General features: G+C 45.3%; 1 protein-coding gene and 1 pseudogene across 2 annotated transcripts in view; both read left to right on the forward strand.

Moving 5' to 3' along the window:
- Window positions 1-27,533, forward strand: part of St6galnac5 (ST6 N-acetylgalactosaminide alpha-2,6-sialyltransferase 5) — a 180,739-nt gene that overhangs the window by 53,007 nt on the left and 100,199 nt on the right. The window lies entirely within an intron of this gene.
- On the forward strand, window positions 16,709-17,550 carry LOC129682137 (rRNA 2'-O-methyltransferase fibrillarin-like; annotated as a pseudogene).

Genomic DNA, 27,533 nt, shown 5'->3' on the forward strand with positions numbered 1-27,533 from the left:
TCTATAGCCTATCTGACTGTAGTCTGTGGTCACTGGCCTGTCTATAGCCTATCTGACTGTAGTCTGTGGCCACTGGCCTGTCTTAGGCTATCTGCTGTGTGTGGTAGTTTCCTGTCATCTGTGCCTGGTGCCTAGCAAAGGGCTTCGCAGCATATTTATTTGAACAGCATAGAAAACATGGCATGGGGAAGAACAAGGATTCTTTACAGGGCTTTGTAATAGAGTCTTACGGGGGAAGAAGTTACTTGACTGACCCAGAATAGCATTAAAAACTACAAGCAGGCACTATCAATCTGTAAGCCAACACTTCTGGTGGGTATTTGCTTTGTCTGAGGTTGCTTTCAACCTGTTGACACTTTCAGCAAGTAATTACCACACACATATACATATATACATGCATTATTCTCCACAACACATGTAGGAATACATAGTTAATATTAATGCTTTGCATTAGTTTAGGTGTAAAGCTGGCTGTGTGGGAAACCCACAGCATAGTAAGATTGGACACATTGTTCTCTTAAAAGCAGCTTAAACTTACATAGGCTGGGTACACAGTAGGCTAGCTAGTTAAGTCCGTAGTCTTAAATGATCTCAAGGCTTATTATTAACTTGGCTACAAGATCTGACAAAAAAATAGTTCAGTCTCTTTGAAGGCAGATGATATTTTCAGAAAATGTATCACCACATATTTTTGACATTTGGGATTTAATAAATATGTTACTAAAATTAATTTAAACAGGTTCTTTAAAGCTATATAGGCTACTGGATGATTCAAAATTATGGGTGTGGGTAATAGTGAGTTCAAGGCTGGCCTACATAAAATCCTGCCTCCAAAAATATATATGTACATGTATTTGTGTATGTGTGTGTGTATAGCTTCTTTTGTTTTGCTACTAGGTGGTGCAAATGGAAAGAAACAGGCAAAGGTGGGAGGCAAGCTGCCCCTTCCAAGTCTGATCCCCACTGGTTCTGCAGTCTTTGGGAATTTATTTAGGCTTTGGCCCTATTATCTAGCAAAATGAAGATAATCATTATAGGGCCTACCTGGTAGCGTTGCTACAATTTGGCTTGTGTATATAAATCACCTGAAACTCTGTGTACAAAGTGCAGATCAAGCATTCTGGAGTCAACAGCTCCACTGGTCACTTGGTCTTTTGTCTTATGAAGTCCCTAAATGGCAGCTTTTTACATCATCTGTATTTGGAACTGGCAATAGTCATCACTGTAGGCTCCTATGGGCAATTTTTTATGTCTTATTAGTACAATTCCTTTCTCCTCACCCTCATCTTCCAGGTGGAGGGAAGAGTGAAAGTCTGATGAATTAATTACATCATTGTCTAGTAGGTCTTTGGTAAAAGAATTGGAAATGAAGAGCAAACATAGAAGCCTTCTCACCCACCTTAATAAAACTCATTCCTTTGTGTAGGTTAAAAAAATGAAAACTTGAGCATCTAACTTAGAGAGAGGGCAATAAATGGGATATAAAATGAATAAAATGTAAAAAATTAAAAAAATAGGGAGGGATTAGTGATGTTAGCAAGATAGGCTGGAAGCTGGGCTTCAGAGTGATTATGGGAATGAGGAGGCAGGGCTGACATGGGACTGAGAACTGGGTGCGGAAGAGGTTTCCTGAAGAGTCACTAGAGGAAACAGTTCCCCCAGAGAGCTGCTCTCCCAGCAATTCCTTGCAGCTTATGTATTAGCAGGAAGGGAGGAAACCCATGAACCTTGCCACCTTCTAACCTTCCTAAGCCTAGCTCTGTTGCACAAACTCTTTGAGCCTTGTAAGTTGTGTGGACTAACTGAGTTCCATGCACCTCCAGGAGGGAAGGGCTCTGTGTGGAAATCTGTGTGGAAAATGTTGCTGCCACAATGATGGGCTCCAGAGGAGGGCAGTTGCACCCAACACAGGGGAGAGTCTTACTTGATGGACAGAGCCTAGCTTCTAGAGGACCAAGAGACTCATGAATATGAAGGTCATGAGCACCACTAACAGAGTTCTCCGGGTCAAAGATGAAGGACTTTGGGTTTGTTTCCAGAAGGCTGAGAAATCTGGACTTGAACACTTCTTGCAAAGTAGCTTCCTAGGCCGGTAGGAAGGCTCCACACCAGCAGCTTCCCTGGCAACTTTCACTGGCACTTGGCTTCACTGTGCTGAGTCTGGCCCATGGTGAGGCAGAAGCATGTGGTAACACCTCCCATCTCATGGAGAATGCAAAGCAGATGGAGAATGAAGAAAGGGGTCAGGACAAGATACAGTTCCCAAGGACATGTCCCCAGTGGCCCACTTCCTCCAAGTAGGCCCCACCTCCTCCTTTTCACTTCCTGCATGAATGCTACCATGTTATGACTCCAGCAAGGGACTGATCCATCTATCACAGCACAGCCTTGTTGACCTAACGTTCTCTGCAAACACCTCCACGGACACACAGAGGTACACTTTATTAACCCCTTACATGATTTTCAGTCCATGCAAGTTGACTGTGGTCTATAAGCCTCTTGGCCAAAAAGCTGGGGTCTTGAGGTGTTTTGAGTTGCAGTAATCACAATAAGGGAAACTTCAGTCTCCTGGTGGAAATGGGGAACTCTGCTTACAGAAGGTGCATTTGTTTGTCAATGACTAGGTCTCCCTGAACAACCCTAGGTGGCTAGAATTCTGTGTAAACTAACATGGCCTTCCAGCAATCCCCCTGTCTTTGCCTCCAAGGTCTGAGATTGCAGGTTCATACCAAAGCACCCAGCTGGAGGAGATACTCCTTGTGTAGGACGGACTGTCCACCTTCTCATTAGAAAGCTTTTCAATTTCCACTGTTTTGTCTACAAATTTAAAGGAAACGGGGCAGAACTTATCTTTCTGTTTTTCTGACATGGGCTTTGCAGGCGATGGCTTCTGCCTCACACCCTTCAAAGACAGAGTGCTCCCTGTGTCTAGTTCATCTCTGTGAGGCCAGTGTTGTGGTGGTGTCTGCATCCACAGCCAGTGCCCAGGCCTTCTGCAATCACAAGCTGTGGTGTGCTTGGTGATTAGACTCCTGGTTCCTCGGCTCTCGACAAGGGTGCTGCTTCAGGAAGGGGCTCTGCTTATGCACAGGTGGTGCTGAAGGAGGGGAGGAACACAAATAACCAGTCAAACAGGTCAAGGTAAAAAGATCTGTCAGAGGACCAAGAGTGATTCAGATGAATAAATCATCTCAGGGAGAAGCGATGGCCAGAGACCGGTAAGACTGGCTTCCACAGCAAAACCTACAGAGTTCAGGGGACCTGCAGGTACAAACCAACATCTAAATCTCTTATGACTGAATGGGCAAGGGACTTTGTGGCAACGTATCTGTGGTTCGTGCCCTTGGAAAGCTGAAATCTTGGAACCTAGGTGCAGAGCTACAACCCTGACAGCTTCTAAGGTTAGTGTGGCTAGCCCATCACCCCTCTGACATTGGAAGACTCGGAAGAGGGAAAGAGAGAGAGAGGGAAATGGAGGGAGATGGGGTGAGAGAAAGGGAGGGAAGGAAGAAGGGAGAGAGGAAATGATGGTGAGAGGGAAAGAGGGAGGGAGAAAGAAGAAAGGGGGAGGGAGAGAGGAAAAGATGGAGAGAGGGAAGGGGAAGATGAGGGAAAGAATAGAATAGAAAAGAAAATGATGGGGAAAGATATCTTGCAGATGAGAAGAGGTGTGTGTGCAGGTGTGTGCAGATGTGGAGGTCAGAGGACAACTTAGTAATCATTCCTCAGATACCATCTGACCCTTTTGTTTGAAACAGGGTCTCTCACTGGCCTTGCACACGGAGGTCAATGAACCCCAATGGCCCACCTGCCTCTGTCTCCCCAGTGCTGTATTGCAAGCACACATCACTACTCCCTGCATTTCAATGTGTGGGCTCTAATGCATGCCGTGGTCTGTACAGAGCAAGCACCTTCCCCAGCTGGAAGTTACCTCACTGACACTCTTATCTCGGTGACCAGTCCTCTTGGCTTATGGCATCCTGGGCTCTGCACCTGTATGGCTCAGACTGTCTCAAGGTTTTAATTGGCCATTATATAACCATCATAATACAGGAGGCCACCTGCTCTTTTCTGAGCCTCACAAAGACATCACCCTCCCAGGTCTTCTTTTGTTTAGGCTTCTGGTTCTGAACTTTGGGTTCTCTAACTGCATTCAGAGTCTGGAAAATGAAGGTTTCCGAGGTTACCTTTGAAAGATCTTTGAGTGACAGGTTCCCTTTGGCCATACAGAATGTTAAGAGAGAGAGAGGAAAAAAAATGTGGATTTAGTCAAACTGTAGCAGCATTCCCCACCCCCCCTCAGAAATAAAATCTGTCAGTGGCTAGTCCCTGGGAGTATAAATACAACCTTACCTGTGATTAACCTAGGGCCCTCTTGTTCTTCATACAAATGGGGTTTTAATTGTTTCCTTTAGGAGAGGAGGGAGGCTGCTTCTCAGTGGAGAGCCAGCATCTGCACAGAGGACCAGCTCTCTGTGGCAGTTCTCTTCTTCTAGAAGGCCCGAATGATAATAAAAGTGGAGCCACATTTGATATGAGACATATGGTAACGACTGTAATAATATTACCGCCCGCTTCTCCAGTGGCTTTGTCAGTCAGGTGGGATAAGAGCCCCCGCCGCCACCTCCCACCTTCTCTTGTTGACAGCAAGGCCTTCCTAAAAATGGTGTAAGAGTTCTGTGACAGCTGTGGGGTTCAGGCTTCAAATGCAGGTAATTAGGTTGAGAATAAGGACTGCATGCTAAAACCTGACCGTGCGAGAAGTGGAGAAAACCCAGGGAATACTGTGAATATTTCTGATAGTTATTAACAGACTAAGCAGGAAGCTTTTGCTAGCTAGTTCTGACGAGTCTTGAAGAGGGAAAAGAAGAAAGAGAAGCAAAAAAAGAAAAGAAAGGCACCGTGCCCTTTAAAAATCCTCTGTGAGGTCTTCGGTTACGATTTTGACATTTCAAGCTAATCAGGCACATTATAAATTTGTAGGTAACATTTAGAAGCTGTACCCAGCGCTAAGGATTCGATCGTCGCCACGTTCATCTTGTTGTGCTTTGGGTTGTTCTGTAAGCCAAGCTTTACTTTGCTTGATTGCTGATTTGATAGGAGTTATTTTGGCACCCTGGGCCGGCGGGCACACAAGAACCACTGTGGCATGAGGAGCTGGTCCCGCAGCCTGTTGTTCTGGGTTGCGTTCTGTGTGTTCAGCTTCACAGCTGTTTCCAGGGAACCAGGCTCCCGAGACTCCAGCAGCATGTTAAAAAGGACCACTCTAACCACTCCCACATTTTCAGAAAGATGTGAAAAATAAATAAGAAATGATGACAGAGTGTCAAAGTGATTTTTATTGCTAGGATTAATAAAAGGAAACTAATGTAACATCCACCTAGGAGGAAAATCACATTATGTGGGTTTTTTCCTTTTAATGCCATCCCTTGTGCAGAATTTCTGTTTTAAAAATCCCACCGAAGACCTATAAAGCAGTGAGTTCTATTCAGGAGTTATTATTTAGGCACAAATCATGGGTAGCCAATGTGCAGAGTGCACTCTTTCTGAATCCAGTAAATATGTATATGCAAAGTGTAGGCTGGTGAGTTTTTCTGCTATGAAGTGCTAAATAACTTGAGGTAATGCCATTAACTTCAGAGTGAAATTGACATTTATTACTTTGTTGTTAGATTTAAATTGTTTGTTTAATTCATTTTCCTCACCCCACCCCTGCCCCTTGTAGAGGAAAAATTGCCCAGATGTCAAAGAATTGGGTTGCAAAGTTATCACAAGAACTGTAGACCTCTGGTTCTAGAATCTGTAGAAAACCACTCAGGGGGTCTATGAAGGGCCTAGAGCAAGTCTCTAAACCAAAGCATCTTGCTGCCTTTTAATTCAGGCTCCCAAGGTCATTAGACGCCTGGAAGGACCAATCCTCTGCAGCCCCTGCCAGTGCGGCCATGAGTACACTTGAGCTCTGCGTCCATTAATGTATGCGTATTGGGCTTGGCTGCCTTGCCACTGTGTGTATAGTATCTCAAGCTTGCTTGACAATAATCATTCCCAAATGTATCCTGCCACTTCCTACCAGATGGAGCTGAAACCCTGAGCTGAGCCATCACCTGTTGCTAAGGGAAAGAACCAAAAATAACCTCCTGTCTGAATCTCTGAACACTCTGATCTCTCTGCTTAAGTTGCCAAAAGGTTATCTTCTGCGTAAATCAAAATAACTGTGCACTAACCCTTTAACACCTTCAGAGCCAGAAAGTGTCACTGTAGAAGCAGAAGCATCAGAAGAAAAGTTAGAGATGGGGAAATAATGGCATATACTCTATCCTCGGTTTCCTGGGTTGCTCCAAGGTGCCACAGAGTCTCCTGCCCTCACATTCAATCTAGTATTTGTTCTCCCAAGGAGGAGAATAATCGTCTAAGCATGCACCACCCAGCTCTCCCTGTCTCTTCATTAGAAGGCTTTTTAGATGGGAAGTCTGGAGGAGGGTGTCGGGGACGCTCCTTTCCCAGTTTCACAAGAGACTAGTATGTATTCCACCCTTCATTCAACAAATGCATACCAACCTGTTCATGAATGCTGCGTGCCCAAATAGTTCGCCTTGTCTACAATTAACAACTATTCAATGAATGATTCAGATGATTCCCAGAATAGTCTGAAGTCCTTGTCCTGATCCACCTGACCAATGACATTTATCTCAGTAAGATCCCTGAGGAACTAAGGCTCATTCTGACCAAAACAGAGTGTAACGAAAAGCCAATTTGGCCTATGGGCAACTATTTTCACTCTGTCTATCTGTTTGCAACCTCATTGTTGAAGATACACTGAGGCAAAAAGCAACACTCAGTGCAACAGCTGGCAACTTTCTTTAGGCAGAAGTGAGGTCTTCAAGGAGGGCAGTGACTGCAGAGTTGGACACAAAAGGATTATGTTATAGTTTGAATGTGCAATGTACCACTCAGGCTTATATGGTCTAACACCTATTCCCAGGTAGTGGCAGGTTTAGAAGGTTGTGACAGTTAGGGCAGAAGGAGTAGCTGGAGGAAGTGGATCACCGGAGGCCTTTGCAGGTCATCAGCAACGTTGTGTGACAAGTAGCTGCCATAAACAATCTCACCATGCACTGACCTGTACCATGCTGTTATAGCCATTGCAGACTTTGAGCCAGGATCCAGAACAGACTCTTCCCTCTTATGTTGTTTCTGTCAGATTTTGGACACAGCAGTGATTAGAGTAAGAAGCTGAAGGTAAATTACTTCACAGGGACAGTGGCAAGGGCTTTGTGGGCCAATCCAAGTAGAAAGTGGGAGACTTCCTTAGGTGGTAAGTCAGGAAACAGAGAGAAAAGCAGGGTGTGGAAAAGCACACACACGTATGTGCTTCTATGTTGGTAGGAGAGAAATAGGAGGTGAAGGAGTCTCATTTAGGATGTGCTCCTTGGAGATGCTTGATGGGGAACTTTATAGATGATGGTTGTCTTCAGCTTTGTAAGACCCTGTGCGTAGGTGGAAGAGTCAGTCAGTAAGGACCACACCCAAAGCCATGTAATTCAAGAAAAGCAATCCAAAGCACTCAGAAAAGGAATGGGACAAAGGCCAAAACCAGCCCTGCAGGGAGAGGAGCAGGGGAGGGTTTTGCTTGTCATTTATCTTTGATTTTGTTGTTGTTTGGTTGGGTTTTTACTACACTGGTTTTCATTACAACCAAAATTTTTATAAAACTACACCCTATTGCTAATAATAGACAACTCAAAATGTGCAGGTTTGTAATATAACATTAAGAATAATAGCATCAGTAGGTGATAGCACAGCCAACATATCAACAGCTGGTGAGAGGTTCAGCAGATGTGTTGTCAACTCAGCACGGTGTAGAGTCACTGGGAGGGGCATCTCAGTGGAGGACTGTCCAGAGGACTCGGTCAGTGGGGGTGGGGTTATCTAGGCTGATGCAAAGACCCACTCACTGTTCCCTGGGCAGGGGACACTGGTTGTGCAGGAGTGGAGAAAGTCAGCTGAGCACTAGCAGGGATGCGTTAGTTCACTGCTCTCAGCTCCTGACTGGGTGTAACGAGACCAGCTGTTTCAAACTCCTGCCCCCTTGATTTTCCTGCCATGATGGGCTGTAACCAGGACTTGTGCCCCAAGTAAACATTTTTTTCCTTTAAAGTGCTTTGGTCAAGGTATTTTATCAGTGACAAGAAAAGAAGCTAAGACAGTGTAGGAAGGTTTGCTAGTCAAACCTCACAACCCGAGATGAATCCTGAGGACCCACTTTGTTTCCTGAGGTTGTCCTCCGACCTCCACACACATGCTAAAGGCAGCAATGTGCTGCATTCTTCCAGGGAGTGGGATGAGGAATGAGAAGAAAGAAGAATCTTAGCTGCTTTTATAGGGAGACATGTTAAGAGAATTCTCTTTTTGAGGCAAAGGACCCTTGAACATATTATTTTTAGACTGAAGAGAAGTAGCTACTGGGGAAGAAAAGGGAAATGATTGAAGACGAGAACACAAGAGCAAAAGAAAAGAATAAATGAAGTGACTCTCCAGAGAGCTCTTGTGCATTACATGATTCACTATATAAATGTGGACTTGTCCCTGCCTCATTTCCAGCACCTTTGATTGGAAGTGTGCTCTCTGGCAATGTGTTTATACAGTCTCGTCTGCCCTGCTTCAAACACACCCAGTAAATGTTCTGTGCAGGCCATATGTAAAGATGCCTGCACGGTGGTAGCTATTCCCAGCAGGCACCCGCAGACACTGCACTTTGACAGCTCAGCACTCAGGGCTGAATTCTAGAACAATCCCTGGGAGCTGGTATAGGTTGCTTCTCCTGTGGCCCAGCCCTGAAGGTGGATGGAAGACATTCACCATGTGTGGACCCCCTCATTACTGATACACTGCCTGCCTAATTATGCTTAACATTTCAAACATTATTAATTTTTAATTGTTTACATTTCATTATCTGCATTACTTAAGCATCCAAACTCCACAGCTAATGTTCTTGATGAAATATTTACTAAACAATCAGCCCTCTTGGATTCTACTGAGCTGAGTGCTTCCTCTAGGAGGACTGCCTCCCCTGCTGGAGTGCTGGAAGCGACAGGAGGCTGGGTAGCACCCTCGTCATCTTGGGGACATCCTGTCACTCTAGTGAGAGGGGTGGCACTGCCCGGCGCTGACAGGCTGGGTGCTGCCGGTTCACTCACGCCATCTCTCTGTTTCCTCTTCTGTTGGGTCTGGGAAACACACTGACATGGTGATAGCACTGGTGACCAGAAAGAGAAACATTATAGGAAATGAAAAGGCAGGAGCATCACAAGAACAATCACTGCCCCCACAAGCGGCACTCACTCACTTTACCAAAGTAAGATCAGTCCAGCCAATGGGAGTGCCAGAAGAGAAGCCAGGGAAACCAGAGGACTCACCCCTGCTTCCCAGACCAGTAATTCCAGACTTCCTTTATGCACAATAGCGTCATGGGTCAAAAGGATGTGAGCTAATGCCAGCTGGCTTCCAGGCATGGAGGTGGAGTAACCCTTACCCACTCACGCTCAGTGGAGCCATCCTCTTGTGGGGACTCACGTCATTAGTGAGAGGGCTGGCTACGTGATCCACACATTACGTAATCCTCTCAAGTGAGGGATCCGAATTTGACTGTCCGTCATCCTACAGTATTCACTGATCACCTGTATAACTCCAGCTGGGCTTGGGAGACGGAAGCCTCGTGAAGAGAGTCCCTCCCTGCATGGAAATGACAGTCCGCTTAGTGTACGACTCCTGAGTCAGGAGACATTAGTGCAGAAGTTGGGTAACCGCCCCAGCACACCATTTCCTTATCTGCAAGACGGTATCAATTATAGGAGCTGCCTCACAAGGGGGCTGTGATCATGTCCTTATTTACCTGTGGATGTGTGTGAGACCCTGCGATCATTTGGCTAACACTCGTCTCTGGCTTCGCCGGGTTGTTACAGATTAGTTACACATGCGCACTTTGACTAACACTTGCATCTGACTAGTAACAAAATGAGCATCTTGATCATTGAATAAAATCATCTTTGCTACATGCAGTTCTAGTTTAAGTAGCTGTAGGCAAGAGCTGGAGATGTGGCCAGCGCAGCCAACTCTAGGGAAGACGGCTTTCAGAGCTCAAGAAAAGTCAGTCATATCACCGCTGGGCAGCTGTTGAGCTGCAAGGCTTAGGGAATGACTGAGGTGATGGAGAATGAAGAAATGACAGACACACACAGGAAAGCTGGCATCAGGAGGGCTGTGTACTCTGACAGACACACGCCAGCATCTTGGAAACTCAGTGTGTTCATTATAGACCACTGGGCAATGAGGCGTGTTTACTGTATGCAGTTGAACAAGAAAGAGGCTGGCTGGCTAATCTCACAGGAGGTCTCTGTAGGGGAGCAGTTTCAGTCACAGCCACACAGGAGGAAGAAGCTGCCGTTCACAGCTTCTGCACACACTGGCTGCAGCTAAGGTCAATCATTTGTAGGATCTATCCACGGACCAGGGAAGGTTTGGCCGTTCCCGTCTGAGGCAGAGATTCTTGATGTGGTTGTGCTCATGGCAACGACACACATTCACTCAGGACTTGTCTGTTCCCCACACTGATGCAAAATAAGTGTTCAATAAACACTAGCTGTTTGGGACATTGTTATCATTGATCCTTAGGGCACTGGATTAATGTGGAACTCATGACTCATGGCTGGTAAGTAAAACCACCTGGCTTGTACATGTTGTTTAATTAATACGCACCAGCTGGTACATCCAGACTCACAGCCTTGCACACTCCAGTGGGCATTTTCTTAGTGAGAAATTGAAAGTGTGTGTGTCAAGGGGGCTGGGGAGATGGTTGAGTCAGTAAAGTGTCCACTGTGCAAATGTAAGAACCTAAGAGTGGGTCTCAGATGGACATGTGGCTAATGCCCACAGCACCAGGATTATCTTTTGTTTGTTTTGTTTGGTGAGTAAGAGCCCTAAATCTCTTTGGCTAGTCAGCCTAGCCAAAGCATGGCCTTCTGCTCCAATTAGAGATCCTGTGTCAATAAATAAATAAATAAATAAATAAATAAATAAATAAATAAATAAATAAATAAAGGTGGGGTACAATGAAGAAAAGAAATGGACATCAACATTGAGCTTCCACCCTAAAATGTACACACAAAAATGTCATATGCACAAACCACCACACACACCCACAAATAAAAGAAAACAAACAAACAAACAAACAAATAACATGTTAAATGGAGGGGCCCTTAGACTGAATTGGTGTATATCTTTCCTATGTAAAACTTGAGCCACAGAGGGAGGACATCACCTCCCAGCTTGGGTAGTGAGTAGTAAGCCAGAAGCCGGAGCCTGGCCCCTTGCCCAGGGAGAGCAGATTGGCTCTGCCCACACCCATCTCTCCTTCTTTGCTTCCTCTCTCTTGCTGTGGTGATGGTATGAGATGCTGACACTTTCTCCTTCACGCCAGGCTCAGTTAGGAGCTAGGGAGCACACAAGTTTGCTTTCTCTGACTTCTCGGTTGTCCACACCTTTTAGTGGGTCCCTAATGGAAGTGAACCTCTAACACAGGAGCTGTAGGCCTGACCCCCACAGTATTTCCAGGATTAGCTGTGGTTTAGTTATTCCTGTGTGGTAACTCAGATCAATGGGAAAAACAAAAAACAAAACACACCATCACTGAGTACAGACGTACTTCAGTCAGTGTTGAAGACAGGACAGACACGTGGCCATGCTGACAATGTCAGCGGCTTTGTGAGCATGAGAGGGGTCACTCTTAAAAATGTCTTCCCCACATGAGCTTAAACATGTCCTGTGAGCTTTCTCCAACAGCCTGTGCGGTTCTCCACGGTTACTACTGAACATGACACGGGGAGCATACAGGGAGGTGCAGGCAGCACCTTCTACAGTGGACCAGAGTCCACCCCTCCATCATGTGCTTTCCCAGGCCGGGCAGATGTTATGTCCCTGCCACAGACACTTCACCCATGTAACACACACAGTTCTGCTGGAACCCCACAAACACAACCTTGGAATCTGGTTGTCATTCTTACTATCTACAGTGGGTTGAGAAAGAAACAAATTTTCATTTCTAATCCCCAGGACCTGTAAATGTGACCTTATTTGGTCAAAGGATTTTTGCAGATCTAACACAGTTAAGCATCTTGAAATGAGATCATCCTAGAGTGCCTGAGTACCATTTAAATCCAGGAACAAATGCCCTTATAAATATGGACGAGAAAAAACACAGGCACAGATAAGAACAGACCTGGCAAAGATGGAGGCAGAGATGCTGGGAGGCCAGGACCTCCTGGAACAAGAAAAGGTTTAAGGAGCCTTAAGAAGAAACTTCATCAGAAACTTCATCTCTGGCTTCTGGTTTCTAGAACAACGAGAGAGCAAGTTTCTCTTGTTTTAAGCTACCTGACAGCCCAGAAAATGAATCTGCTTGACATTCACAAAGCAACTGTCCTTTGTTTAAGACTAACAAGGGTAGTATGTCTCAGAGGTGGCACTGAGGAGCACTTGTGAGGCTAAGGGAGTCATGCCTGACTATATGGAGGATGCGAGCGTGATGGAGATGGAATAGCCCAACACTGAGGTGGGAGACAGGGGTCTGCATGTCCTGTGCTGGTGCATTGAGAAGTCTCTGCTCTCACTCTCCACCTCTGCAGACATCTACAGCAGCTGCCCCAAAGCCTAGGTCTAGACAGAGCACAACTTGGGATCCATAGCAGCTGATTCATCCCAGGTCAGCTACAGACACACAGCAATCTGATTAACCCATTCTGCCTTTTAAAAGTTCAGGTGGGACACCTTCAATTATATAAAAAATGCCTCTCACTTCTCCCTAAGGTTATAACAGTGAGCAATGGCCTCAGAGAGAGAGAGCTTGATAGCCAACACCAGGTGGTTTTTACCATGTAATCTCTATTCATGACAGTGTTTATTGAGGTCTATGGCTCTAAACATGTTCTGAGTATTAATTTGTTCTTCATATCAGCCTGAAAATGTTGGTGCTGTTTCCGTTTTATAGATTAAAAACCTGAGCTAAAGACAGTTTAATTCATCTGCTCCATTTTCAGGACTCTTTACTGGTAGAGATGGGATTCAAACCCACTGTGGCTCTGCAGTCTGTAGTCTTAACCCATTATACCAACTTACCTCCCAGAACCACACCTATGTGTGTTGTTTACTCATCCGTGGCTGATACATTGCCCTGTGGCTCATGTGCAAGAATCTAGGTTATTTGACCATGGGTTCTGACCTCTGTACTACTCAGGGCTAAATGTTAAGAATTGTCAAGGAGAAGGGACCTGAATATTAAAATAGCAAGTGAGCTCACGTCTCAACCATGTGGGGCTTCGCTGGTGTGAAAAAAATACCTGAGTAAATTGTTAAGGATGAGGTTTGCACACTTCATATAAAGGGGAGCTGGAGGCCCGGCGAGTGACTTATTTATTGGTCATGTGCTGAGCAGCACAAGGTCCCGAAGGTGGGCAGATCAAAAGAAGAGAAGAGCGCGTGTTCCTGGTTTGCTCCATCCCCCGAAGGCCGCCCAAGGCCATGGTTTTCATCCTGGCAGGACACGGCAGCGCTTCCCCTGATGTACGGTGTCCAGATCTCCGGCAGACAGTGCCAGCGGTCTGAGAACACTAGCGACAGCTCCTTAGCAAGTGTCTTCCTTTCCTACAGTACAGAGAGAGCAGGCTACTCTATCATGTCCGCGGTGAACAGTTTGCTAAGAGATGTGATAAGCACCAGGACACAGCATGAAAAAGAGGAAGTTTTCTTTGGTGAAGGACTTGTGCGTAGTCACAGGAGGAGGGTCAGATCAGAGGTGTTTGCAGTACTGAGAAGACATGCGCTTACTTCTGCTCCTCCCATTCTCATGCCAGTAGTTACTGACCTGTAACTTCTCCTCAGCCCAAGAATTAAATGTACATAGAAGCAGAAATTTGGTTCCCTTTGTTCACTGTATCGTCCCCAGTGTCCTGAGTGGGACTCTAGCCTTGTGTTCAACATGTGTTTGTTGATTGCTGAGTGGAAGGAATAAATGAAAACATGAATGAATGAACGAAATAATTAATAAATTAATTAACGAACTGAATTGAAATCTGGAGAATTAATTTGTTAAGATAGGCTAGCACTTTCTAAAAAGCAGTTTTCTTGACTAAGGCCATATCTAAAGGTTAACATTTACAGGTTTTACCAGCTTGGCATCCCATCTGAGGACACTGCTTTCCCATAGAAATGTCCACCAGATTTTCTTCCAGGTATCCGCTTTAGATCCACAAGTACAGCATTTTGTGGCCAGAATTCACCGAAGGAAGTTGACATCGAGTAAGTGAGTAACATCAAGTTAGGCAAGAGCCGGATCATCTTCTGAAGCATAAATTTATGAGAATTCAAGACTGTCTCACTGGAGTCCTGGGGACACTGGGCAGCTTGGACTCCAGCTGGAGTGGCTTGCTGAGAAAGTTGAGGATGGATCTGGATTCTGTCCTGACCCAGCAGAGCCGCCATGTCAACACAGAGGTCACTGGGGAAATGTCTGTGCAGTGGGCTGTGGATACTGAGCATCTGGGAAATATCCCTTGGGCCTGGGCGTGGCCCCACACTCTAAGATGCCAGCTGAAACGTATCTGCTTTTCCTGTGTTGCTGGGTTGATGTTTGTGTGGGCAAAGAGGAGGTCTTTTGTAAGCTGTGCTGAGGCTAGAGACGTAGCTTCGTTCAGAGTGCTTGCCTTGCATATATAAAGCCCCGAGTTTGGTCCCCAGCACCTCAGAAGCAGAGTGTGGTGTCTTAGCACTCAGGAGGTGGAAGCAGGAGGATCAGAAGTTCAGTCATCCTGGATCACAAGTTCGAGGCCAGCCTGGGCTACACAAGATTCTCAGAACAAGGCTGCAGGGAAGTAGTATTTTTAATAAACCAGAAGAAAAATGATACACAGAAACTGGAAAGTGTAAGAACATGGAAGGAAGCATAGTGGCCTGCCCTGCAGACAGGAGCCCTGGAGATCAGTCACTATGCTCCCTGTGGCCTGCCCTGCAGACACTAGCCCGGGTTAGCAATCACTCTGGGGTCCCTGATACTTGAGTGAAATGTTTCTTCTATGTTTTGTAGACTTTCATTCTCTACACTGTGAAAAATAACTAATGCCCAGCCCCACAAGTTTACTGTTGACTTGTTGTCTTTTTAATCTATGGAAGATATTTAGTTTCTGTTTCTAGGAAATACAATGTTTCAGGACTTTGCTCGCCATGCAGGGGAGAGCCAAGCATACACAGCTCCTGGCTTAGCGAAACTGATGGGTAGATTTCCCCGAAGGTCTCCAGGCCTGTGGCAAATGACTTTCTTCCTGACAGCTGAACTTTATACCCAGCTCTCTTGGTCCTAGTAGAAGCCATGCATTTGCTTCCTCTTGCTGTGGTAGAAGAATCTTTCCTCTGAGTGGAATGATGCTTGGGAAGCCAGTTAGGTATCCAGGAAAAAAATAGCCTTTTACTGTTGTTTTTTTATTGATTCCTGGAATGAAGCTGAGAAAAACCCGTGCTCACTTTTACTGTAAATACTATTAATCCAGAGATGAGCTCTTAGTGCACCGAAATGATTGATTTGAATATAAATGAGTTAATAAGCAGAGATTCCATCCAGACGAGATCAACAACAAAATCACCTGGGCTCTGTTTATAGCGCCTTAAACCAAAGCTTGTATTTTCAAAGCTGCATATGAAAAAGGAGTAGAGGCTGCCTTCCTCCTCCCTGTTACACACAGAAAGTGAACATTACTATTGATTCATTCATTCACTTGTGATGTCATTCTTCAGACAGCTCACCTATTTCTTCCAAGAGTCCCAGAGCCAGTATGTTATTGTAAATGACAGGTTCCCCTCCCATGAAAAATCAGGTCAACTTTTCTATTTGATAAAGTAGACAAAAGAGTTATAGGGAGAGAGGAGTTGAGAGGTCTGATTTCCAATCTACATAATAATTCAGCTGAATTTAAGGGTGTCTTTTGCATTTTGCATTAGCAGCAAGTAATTACCTCCAACTGGAATGAAATGAGGGTCAAGAATGGCTCGCAGTAATCCAGTGAAAGTGTTACTTGGTTTATTGAACATGCTAATACAAAGTTGTGTTTGGAAGAGCCAGACAAGAAAAATTCCTCCAACCCAAACTTCTTTGTGAGCCTTTTCTGCAAGAGTGGTCCAGAGCAGCTGGTGGATGATAAACATTTAACTCATAGTCATGAGTTTTTAACATTTTAAGTAACTCACCTGGGCGTTTAAAAGATTATGGGTATGTGCCTTTGTGTCTCTAGATGTTTATATATGTAACTTGTTTCCAAATGCATTTGCCTACTGCTGAGTAGAGTGCCTTTCATACCGGAATATTATAAACTTATTAGCTATTACATTGTTTTTATATGTGAAAGCACTAACAAGCCCAATTTTATGAAAAATTAAGGATATGAAACATATTTACCAAGCCAGTTTTTATTGACGCCTCACCGTGGGTAGCTCTAGTCTTTGTGGGAGATTATCCAAACTCAAAACAACGGCTCACTTATTAGCAGGTTAACATAGAGAATAAAAATGTTGCCAAGTTTATAATGTATGAACTTTCTTTAAAAAGTATTTTATCTGAGAGTTGGGGGATGCCACAAATTTACATGAGCTGTGCTATCGGAATGCAGTAATGAACCCAGGTTTCTGCCCCCGTGGGGGTGGCTGTGGTGGCAGAGGAGGCTTTGGTGACAGAGGTAGCTGAGGTAGCTTTGGTGGTGAACAGGGAGTCTCTGGTGGAGGGTGAGGCAGAGGTAGTGGCTGCAGGGCCTGAGGGGTGGAGGAGGTGGAGGCTTTCAGTCAGGGGGCAACTGGCGTGTCAGTGGTAGCCAGGAGGCAAAACAGGAAACCAGTCAGGGAAGAATGTGATGGTGTAAGCACACTGCCACTGTGGCGGAAAGGAGGACACCCTTGTGGCAAAGAATTTGGTCTCTGGAGAATCTGTGTATGGAGAAAAGAGAATCTATTTCAGAGAGACAAAATTGAGCACCGAGCCTGGAACTCCTTCTGGTCCAAGCTAGCAGCAGTCCTGGGCAGCATAGACCAGATCCAGGTCAAGCCGTGGACCAAGGTGCTCTAGCTTGGTGCAACCTCAGGCACCATGGTCTGTCATCTCTCTGATACCGTCAACTTGGCTGGTCTGGTCCATATGGTAGAATTCTCCCAAGGCTCTGGCTGTCACCTCATCATCAACTTGGCCACGAAAAGGACCAACATTATCCCTGTGACTGAAGATGCTCGGCACCCATGCAAATGCCCCATGTTTATCAAAATGGTGGATGTGGTCTTAGCCGATGTAGCCCAGTCAGACCAAACCAGACTCCACAGCCTCAGCAGAAGCTCTGTTTGCGTCTGAAGTGAAGAAGATGCAGCAGAACATGAAGCCCAGGAACAATTGACACTAGGGCCCCAGGAGAGAGCCCACTCTGGTTGTTCGGTGTGCACAGCACCCCTCATCCCAAAGTGAAGAACTGAGACTCAGCTGTCTGGAATTGGGAAAAGTGTGTTGTTATGCCTGCACACGTGATTGTCTTTTTCTATTAAAAGACTTTAACTGTCAAAAAAATGTTATCTGTAGGGGTGTTTTGCCTGTATGTCTGTGCACCATGCATGTACCCCAAGCCCACAGAGGCCAGAAGAGGGCATCAGATCCTCTGGAACTGGAGTTTCAGATGGTTGTGAGCCACTATACGAGTGCTGGGAACTGAATTCCCAGCAACGACTGCTTTTAGCACTGAGCTATGTCCTCAGCTCCACAATTTGGTTTTCGTTTCCATTATAATTACCCAGAGTTTAGGATGAATGCATTTTATACCCCCAGATTGATATTAATGTAAAAGGCACTAGCCTAATAGCAATGACTGTAGCTTTTAAGAACTCCTCTGTTATATCTGAAAATAAGCAAAAATTAATCTCTTTGAAATAACTGAAATGCTGAATTTATCAGGTTTGAATTAGACCAAGGTTATCAAAACATTTCAAAGTATTGACAGTTTACAGTGTAAAACCATCAAGCTGTTTAACCTGCCATCGACGTTTCAGTTTCATCTTTAAAGCTTCTTCTAGTATACACTTAAATAAAACAGGAATTGGAGAAGCTCGGGACTTCAGGCCACACAGAACAGAGGGTAGTGGAATGCGCTCACTCCCCACAAGCCATCTGCCCGGAACCAGCACATTTACATTCCCAAACCAGACAGCCGAGAGGACACAGGAGTCAGAATCTGGCCTCTGTGACATCCTCAGATGAAGTGGTTTTACAGACAGCAATAAAAAGCTAGGGCTGGATAGGCTATGTTTTCAGTTACAAATAAGCCCCACAGAGTAGAGTTCTCTTTGCACTCAAAGCCCAGAATGCATCTGGCAGCCCTTTCCTGTACACCTGTGGGGTTGCTGTGAAAGATCCAGACATTAGCACCAGGTATGTCTGCAACCCCAGGTTCATGAATGACTCTGGATGCTCACTGTCACAGCCCACTGGTTTGGGAGAGCTCAAACGAGCAAGGGAGATTCCAGAGGGTCATAGCGGGATTTGGCAGCTGCCAGGCTTGGCCATAGGAGCCTTCCTGAGTTCCCCATGCTCATCTGGCCTCAGTACTGAGGTGTCTGTGTTCTTCCTCAGGCCTACGTCATAGGCCTCAGATTCCGCAGCAGAGAAAAGGAGATGGAAGGAGAGTCCTGGCTTACACAAGATGCCCCAAAGAGAGCCACAGGCGGCACTTCACCCTGTACTTCTGCTTAAGACACAATGAGAGACAGAACTACTGAATTATGACTTCGTGCTTACGCTACTAAAATAAGAATAAAAGCAAGAATATATTTCTCACTTCGCTTGCCTTTCTTATGCAAGTGTGAAAAAGTAATGTCTGGGCATTCATCACAGAGCTGATCATCACGTCTTAAAGGGTTCCAACTGCCGAACCATTTCATATTCTACTGTGTGTTCTGTGATAGTGTAGTCACTGGCGTGAGTGGCACCTTCCGGGCTCATCCAACCAGCTGTCCCAAGTGCCTCCCAAATGCCAGGCCTCATGCCAACTCGTTCCTGGGCCTGTCCTTCATAGAGCTTGTGTCTAGCAAAGGGCTTCTGAGTCATGACAGGTATGTTTGGGGAGACACAACCATGTTCTTTGTTTCCCATGTCCTGAACTATGTTGCCGGATATGTGCTTAACCACAGAGAAAGGGGCTTCAAAGTTCCAGGTGCTTGTAGATCTAGGATTCAGCAACACACACCTTCAAGACAATGGCTTTGCTATTCATATGGGGCAAAGAATTAGAAACTGGGTTTCTGTTTCCAAACCTCCTTCAACTGTTTCACCATAGTCTTGATTGGTCAGACATTACCTGAGAAGTGGGGGCAGAAAAGGGTTAATGTTCTATATACTGCCTGTTTGGGCCTCACTCTTGTCCTTGCCCCTGGTAGATGGTGCTGGGAAAGGTGACAACGCTTCAGCTGTGATTCCAGAGCATATGCTTGCTGTCCTGACCAAATTCTGCTTCTAACTCTGTGACCTTGCAGGCATCCTCTGGCCTCTCTGAGATGAAGTTCCCTCATGTGTAAAATCAAATGTTTAGACTAGACAAGGGCTCTTCCAACTGTGGCACTCTGGGATTCTGGGCATCTGTGTCCCCGCCTCTGTCATTGAGGCCACTAGTCCCATGACCTGCTGTGTCTGCAGAGGATGAGCTGGAGAGTGTCACCGGGCTCACCCATGGGAGAGGCACCCCTGCCACAGCTAAGAAAAAGAGCCGTCAGGTGTGTCGCCTCTCCACTCTCAGGCATTGCGCTTTTTTCCCATAACTTCCAAATGGCCACGGTGATCATAAACTGAAGGCCATAACCATTCTCTAGTCAGCATCCACCGAAGGGCAATGGCCCGATGTCTGTGCTCTCAAGGATACATCTCCACAGCCCTCGTCCACACCGAGCAGCAGCCCACGGGCTTCGAGAGAAGCCGCCTGTCACCGAGAGCCCAGCTCAGAGCGAGGGACTTGGCCCAGCACAGCAATGTGTAATCAGACTGCCAAGGCTGCGGAGAGGGGCAGAGGCTCAGCCCTGTCTCTTGGTCCACACTCGCCTTGCTGACCTGAAAGTCTGACTAACCCAAGGTCACGTAGACAAGGCCAAGGCCATAGGAAGACCGGAGAGGAGATCTCACACCTTCTGACTCTGAGGCCAGCTACTCCACCACACACTCATGGACACACAGGAACCCAGAACTCTGACGTCAGTACAGTGACATGCTCATGGCAGTGCGGGTAACTGTCATTGTACACACAGTCCAGCTATACCAAGTGCACTTCACACAGATTGTGGTTCACAGATTGCATCTATAACTTTTTGGTATTATTCACAACTTACAGACAAGAGAACAGAGGCCTGGAGAGAAAACTAACATTTTTTGATTAAGCTGCTCCACTGAGCCAGACCTTTTAAAGTTTTTACATGCACAGGCAATAAATTAGTGATTGTGATAAAATTTGGAGCCAAATTTCCCAAAGGAAATAACAGTGCTGTACGACCTAAGCCACAGGCATGTGTGATGTGATATGGTGAGGGAAAATGGGCTGAATTTACGTCTGTTCTGCAGGAACTCGAAGATAAAGCTACCTTGGGAAGTTTAGGGAAGGAACAACACGGGAGAGGAAACTCTTTAAACAGTGGGCTCGGGGTTAATTACAATGAAGGTGAAAAGTCTGGGTGAATCTGAAGAGCTCAAAGCACACATGGGATCAAGTAAGCTGAGGGAGCCGATGAGGCTGGATGTAAGGACGGGAAACAAGGAGTGTTAGAAGGAGACTGATATGATCATCCTGTGAAGCACCTGGTGTGCAAAAACATCTTGCTCCGACTGTGTCTTACAAAAAGAACAGGAGACTATCAGCACACTTGCTAGAAGCATGGGTCTTTCTCGGGTCGCTGTTGGAGCCGGGGAAGCCAGAGCGCTTTCCTGTGCTGTGGGATTAGGGTGCTGACAGGTGGCTGAATCAGGGTACACAACTCTTTCCTCCTCTCCTTCCCTTCTTCCCTCCCTCCCTCCTGCCTTCTTTTCTAACATGTTAAGGCACAATGACTAGATGCCTGCAAGCCAGGAAGAGGGCTGTCATGAGGAATGGCAGCTACTATCCCCTTGATGCTGGACTTCTCAGACAGCCTCAGTGCAGTGAAGAACAAACCGCTGCTGCTGAAGGCATACTGTGTGCTTTACAACAGCCTGAGCTGACTAATAAATGCACCCATCATGCAGACAATGTAAATAATTTCATGGCATACTTAACAGTAAAAGATCAAGAAACGGGTGATTTTTTTTGAGTATTTGTTTTCTGCATTTGTTTTGTTTGGCTTTTTATTTTGTAGCAATTATAGATACATAAGAAAGTACAAAATTGAAAAAACAATTGTTTGCTCTGCCTTCCCTCCATTTCCCAGTGCCAACAAATAGCTGCAGTTACCTAATAGCCTGGAGCCCAGGGTGTTATACCAACGTAAAACTGTAGCTTTTCACTTGCTTGTCATGCATGCACTTCTCTCCTCGTGCTGGTAGTGACGGCGGCAGTAATGCTGTGGATGAATGGTGACGGCAACACTGATGATGGTGGTGGTGGCAAGAGTCTGCTTCTGTGTGTAGGTAAATGGAACTGCAAGGACACAGAGCTCTTCCATAAGGCTTTTCTTCACATTGTCACCGTGAGCTTACCAGCCTTTAATAAGCACTATCTCTGTCATTCTGGTATTTCCGAGCTGTTATAAACATTGTCCTGATTAGCCTTAGTTTTCGACTTATGCAGCCATCTGAGAGGCAGAGTTTCAGCTGAGAGATGGTCACCCAGATCAGATTGGTCCTCATAATAAATTAAAGCAGGACACCTCAGCCTCCTGTGGACAGTACAGTCTTCAGATGTCTAAGAAAGTTAGCTAAGCCTGAGCCTACACACAAGCCAGGGAGCAAGCCAGCAAGCCAGGTTCCTCCGTAATTTCCGTTTTAAGTTTCTGCCCTGACTTCCCTTGGTGATAGACTGACTGACCTGGACATGCAAGCCAGATACACCCTCTCCTCCCCTAAGTTGCCTTTGCTCAAAGTGTGCTATCCCAGCAACAAAATGAAACTGTAACAGAACCTATCATGTCAACTTTTGAGACTTTCCGCTCTGTTTTGTCACTTTCTTGTCACTGTGATAAACAATTTAAAGGAAGCAGAGTTCATTTTGGCTAGCCACAGAAGCCATTGGCTGTACTGACTCTGAGCCTGTGATGAGGCTGAACACTGCTGCAGCAGAAGGCGTGGCTGTGGCTCCTCTCAGTGGCTTTCTCCCAACTCCTTTTATTCCCTTGGGATGGTGCAACCAACACACAGGACAGATCTTTAGCGTTCATTAATCCTCCCTGCAAACACGGAGTTGCCTAGATATGAGCTTTACTAAACTCTCTCTGCTTCTCAATCCAATCAGCTATCTCATCCACTCAAGCCAGCATCCTGAGGCTTCATCCACACCTCCACACCACCGAGTTCTGATGTGCGGTATTGTATCGCTGCATCAACCTGACCTTCTCCTAATAATGAATACTTGAGTTATTTCCCCATTTTGTGATTATGATTATAGTCATCATAAACATCAGCATACATGTTTTACATAGCTGCAGTTTTTCATTTTTCTGGGATGAGGGTGCAAGAATGATTGGTAAGGTCATCTGATTGGCACGAGGAACCTCCCTCATACTATTCCTATGTGCATGAGCACCAACCTTCCTACACGCTTGCAGAGATGTCTACAGCTCTTATTATTTTTTCTTTCTGTTGCTCCATGGTTGGTGCTGGCATTTTCTTGTGGTTTTAACCTACTGACTAATAAGGTTGGGCATCTTTCCTTACCCTAATTTGCCACTCCACGGACCTCCATCATTAGGTCTCTATTTTCGGCCAGGGTTTTTTGTTGTTGTTGTTGTTTTGTTTTATTTTTTGAGACAGGGTTTCTCTGTGTATCCTTGGCTGTCCTGGACTCACTTTGTAGACCAGGCTGACCTCGAACTCACAGAGATCTCCCTGCCTCTGCCTTCCCAAGTGCTGGGATTACAGGCATGCACCACTGCACCCAGCTTTTCTGCCAGTTCTTTAAGTTGATAGTTTGCCTTTGAGTTTCAAGAGCTCTTTATATATTTTCTTCATAAAAGAAATTCTCAGATACACCATTTATAGGTTTTCTATTCCAGTCTGTGCCAGTTTTGTCTTCCTCTTAGAAGGGTTTTGCCTCCACTCCATGAAGAATTCTTGACTTTGGCAAATATGACTCATTGGTGATTTTCCTTTTAGGCTCTCGATGGCATGTCTAAGAGTCTTTCCTAGTTTTAGACACGCAACATCCTTGCCATGGTGTCTCAGGCAAGTTTTCTGTTTCTGTTTATATCCATGATCCATTTTTAGTTACCTTTTCACTAAGTGGGAAGAGTTTTCCACTTAAACAACATCTTAAAATTTATTCTTTAAACTATTCAAACAGTTATTTTCAAACATTATGTATTTTAGTCACACCCATTCAGCACTGCCTTCCTCTAACTCTGAGGTGGGAAGTTTTAAATTATGATTGGGGGGGTGGATGTTAAACTGTGCTGAAATAGTTAAAAAGATTACCCTTTCTCCATTGCAATCTACTTTACTTTTAATGTATTTCACTTCTTTATAAATTTCACTTTTAATTAAACAACTGCCTCAAAATTCCTAATGCTTTAACAAGCAGTGTAGGCAGGCTGGCTCCCGAATACTAGGATGTATGCTGTGGACGGAGAGAGAAAGGTTGTTCAAAGTGCTGGCTGTGGGTGGTAAGCTTTGAGACTAGCAGCACCATCAATACGTAATTAAAAGCAGTAAGGCCCAGAAGTGGTTTTGCTACCGTCTTAGAGAAAACAAGAACCCAGGCCTGAGGCTCACACCTCACTCATCTTAGGGTGAAGGTTGAGCAGGTGCTGAATTGATCTATTAATTTGAGATTGATTCATTGTTAGATGTCCTTCAAATCAGGTGGCTGCCCAGGAAGTTAGTAGAAACTCTATGTCTTCTGTGGTCCAGCTGAGCAGAGCCTGAATCTTGCCCCCAACACTTACTAGCTCTGAAGAGATGCTTCCCTTGCCCTTAATTAACCCCTAGTGAGTTCTAGGCTCTGTAGCAGGGGACAGGGATGCAGCAGTGAGTACAGTCGTTCTCAGAGAATACCAGTTCCTGTGACGAGGTGGACGCTGGCAGGACGTATCATCACTGCGGCAGCAGAGTGAAAGGGAAAAGCCAGGCGCTGTGATTGAAAGAGACAACAACAATGAAAACAAATTCAGCACTGTTCCTAACGCAGAATAAGTGATAGCTGTTTTCATAGCTTCAGAGTAGGGTGAGATCAACAAGGCACAGACAGAGGCCTGGCAGCTCCCTCACCTGACGCCTGCAGCGTACATTATATGCTGTCATGCCCACTTCACACACAAGGCTGCTCTGAGTGGGTTTTAAAATCCACCTCCTACTCTGAGAATCTGTCAGTATCATAACTTGATGGTGGTGCTTTGATAAAGGCCGCAGCAAACAGTAGTCACAGGGAGTCACGGGGTAGATGCTATGCTGGTTTTAATGAAGTTTTTCACTAGGTCTCCTCTTCACCTCCCTTGTTTTCAGGGATGAAACTGTGACAAGGTGCTTAGAGAGCTACGGTTCCGATGCCTAGGGCTGTGACGTCAGGGCTGAGAGGTCTGTGTCTAGTTTTACCCTGTTGCTGTACATTGAGTTTTGTTTGGGGAAAAGTTATTGTTAATCAATGTTTTGTGTAATGAACTCCATAAATCAGCATTAAATAAATATCTAAACCCATCAATGTCCTTTAGCTTTGCTGCTTGACTTTGCATTTTCATCAGAATAAGTCAAACCGAGTATTTGTTAACTTAGTCTTCATGCTTACAAGATCCAGAAGGAAAAACAGAAAACAAATGGTAGGTAATTAATACCTGTGACATGCTGTGTCACAGGGACTGCTCTGGATACACCTTGAATCTTCCTCCTGTGTGTGTGTGGGGGGGGGTGGTCGGCGTGCACGTGCACACACGCATGTCCATTCATGCACATGTGTTCTCTGTGTGTGTGGAGGCCACAGGTCAGCATCGGATGTCTTCCTCTATCACTTCAGCTCCCATCTTTGAGACAGCGTCTCACTAGGCCTGAAGCTCTTTGACTGGGCTTGGCTGACCTTCAGGCCCCTCCAGTTTCTGCTGTCCCCTCGATGGGGTTGCAGATGCTTGCCATTGTCCCTAGTTTTGGTGTGGGTGCAGGATTGCTGCACTCAGCCCCTCCCACTCACGAAAAAGGCACTTTATTAACTGGGCCATTTCTTAAGAAGGCAAAAACACGTCTCACAACCACCTGATGTGAACATTTGTTTCTATCCATTTTTGTTTAAACATCACAAAGGCTGTTAGAGACAGAACCTGAATTCAAACTCGGTGAGGCTGGTTCAAGGGCAGTCTAGCGGACAGCTTTCTGAGTAATGAGCCGCAGCACCAATTCTCTCGTAGCCACGGATAAGTAAGTCAGCATCTTCTTTCTCTCATTGTCTCAACCCGAGGGCTTTTTATCTTCAACTACTGTATCAGTTTCTGGTGGCTTCTGTAGCAACTACCGGACATCAGCTGACAGAAAACAAATCAACAATTCCTGAGCCTAGAATGCTGCAGCTGAGGTGTGGCATGCATGTCCGTATCCTCTGGAAACCTTCAAGAATTCCTTCCTCTCCTGTTCCTGTTCAGATGGTGGCTGGAGGCTGCTCCCAGGCTTGTGCCTGCAGCATGCCAGTCTCTGCCTCTCCACCAGGTGCTCTTTCCCTTCGTGTGTCTCTCAGTGACTCCTCTTCTTCTATGGAAAACCACCAGCCTGGGCATAAGGCCCACCCTACCCCACACAGCCTTACTTTGATTTCATCTACAGAAGAAATTATTTTCAAATAAGGTCTCATTCTGCAATTCCGAATGGGCATGGCATTTCCGTGAAGAACACTGTTCAACCCAGTGCACCTATTGCTCTAGACAGTCATTGACATGTTGACATATTTGTTTAATACATTCAGCTGCCTATCCATCTACCCATCTGTCCACCCACCCATCCACAAATCCACAGCTTTCATTGCTACATCTAAAAGTAGTAGACCTAAATCTCATCCCTGAACAATTGATTCCATTTGTTGTATATCTCAAGGGAAACGATGCTTTCCTATACACCCATAGTACCTTCATCACAGAAAAACATTAATTGTGACACCATATAATTAGATTATTAGATAATAATAATGCTAATCTAATTCAGAATACTCAGATTTCTCCATTTGAACGCTCTTAGCTGCCATGTACCTCCCATGCCCCAGAGGAGGAGTACATAAAGCATCAGATATTTTGCTGTTTCCTATATCTCCTCACTCTATCATTTAGCTGAAAGAATACTTGTCTCTCTCTGTTTTTCAATTTTAGTGCTATTTTTAAGAGTCCAAGGCAGTTGTTGGTTCTGGAGTTGACTGGTTTTTATTTCATTTTTACACTTGGGATGTTGGTGCTTTGGAGAGGGAGTTGTATGTCCTGTCTCTTCCCGTGAGTCTCCTGACGCCTGTTTGAATTTCTGTCTCTGATGTTGGATATGATTGCTTAGTGCAGATGGTCTGGTCATGTCTCCTTCATAAGGTCCATTGTTCCCTGGTTCTTTAGACTTCAGGTTCCCATCTATCTTTTGTTTGCCTCCCCCAATTCTGAACTTTTGAACTTCTGGCTGGAAGCGGATTAAAATATTTGTGATTGTTTTGCACACACATTTGACTGTGATCTGGAATTGTTATGCAAACCTCTGTCACTGTTAGAAGGAAGTCCATCCACTGACAGCATTCACACCCATGCTCTACACTCTTACCTGGCGCTGTGGAGCTGTGATGTGCTCTTTAGCTTCTGCCTTGCATTTTCCCAGAGCAGCAGAAACAGATAATAGGTAGCGACCTACTCTTTTCTAGTTCAAAGTATCACCTCCTATTCACAGAATAAAGCGCAGTTTCCTTAAAAGGGGTGGCACAGGGGCTGGAGAGATGGATCAGCTGTTAAGAGCACCATCTTCTCTCCCAAAAGACTTGGGTTAAATTCCCAACACCTACATGGTGGCTCACAATCATCTGTAACTCCAGCTCCAGGACATCTAATGTCCTCTTCTGGTCTCTGCACAGACTAGTTTACAGATATAAATTCAGGAAAAATGTCCACTCATAATGCAAAAATTAAAATATTTTTATAGCCAGGCACGCATATAATCCCAGCACTCAGGGAGGCAGAGGCAGGCAGATGACTGTGAGTTCGAGGCCAGCCTCATCTACAAAACCAGTCCAGGACAGCCAAGGCTACAACAGAGAAACCCTGTCTCAAAAAACAAAACAAAACAAAAAAAAATTTTTTTAGTGAAA

The sequence above is a fragment of the Psammomys obesus genome, unplaced genomic scaffold (genome assembly GCF_907164565.1).
Source record: "Psammomys obesus unplaced genomic scaffold, mPsaObe1.curated_primary_1811, whole genome shotgun sequence".
In the NCBI taxonomy this organism is placed as follows: domain Eukaryota; kingdom Metazoa; phylum Chordata; class Mammalia; order Rodentia; family Muridae; genus Psammomys; species Psammomys obesus.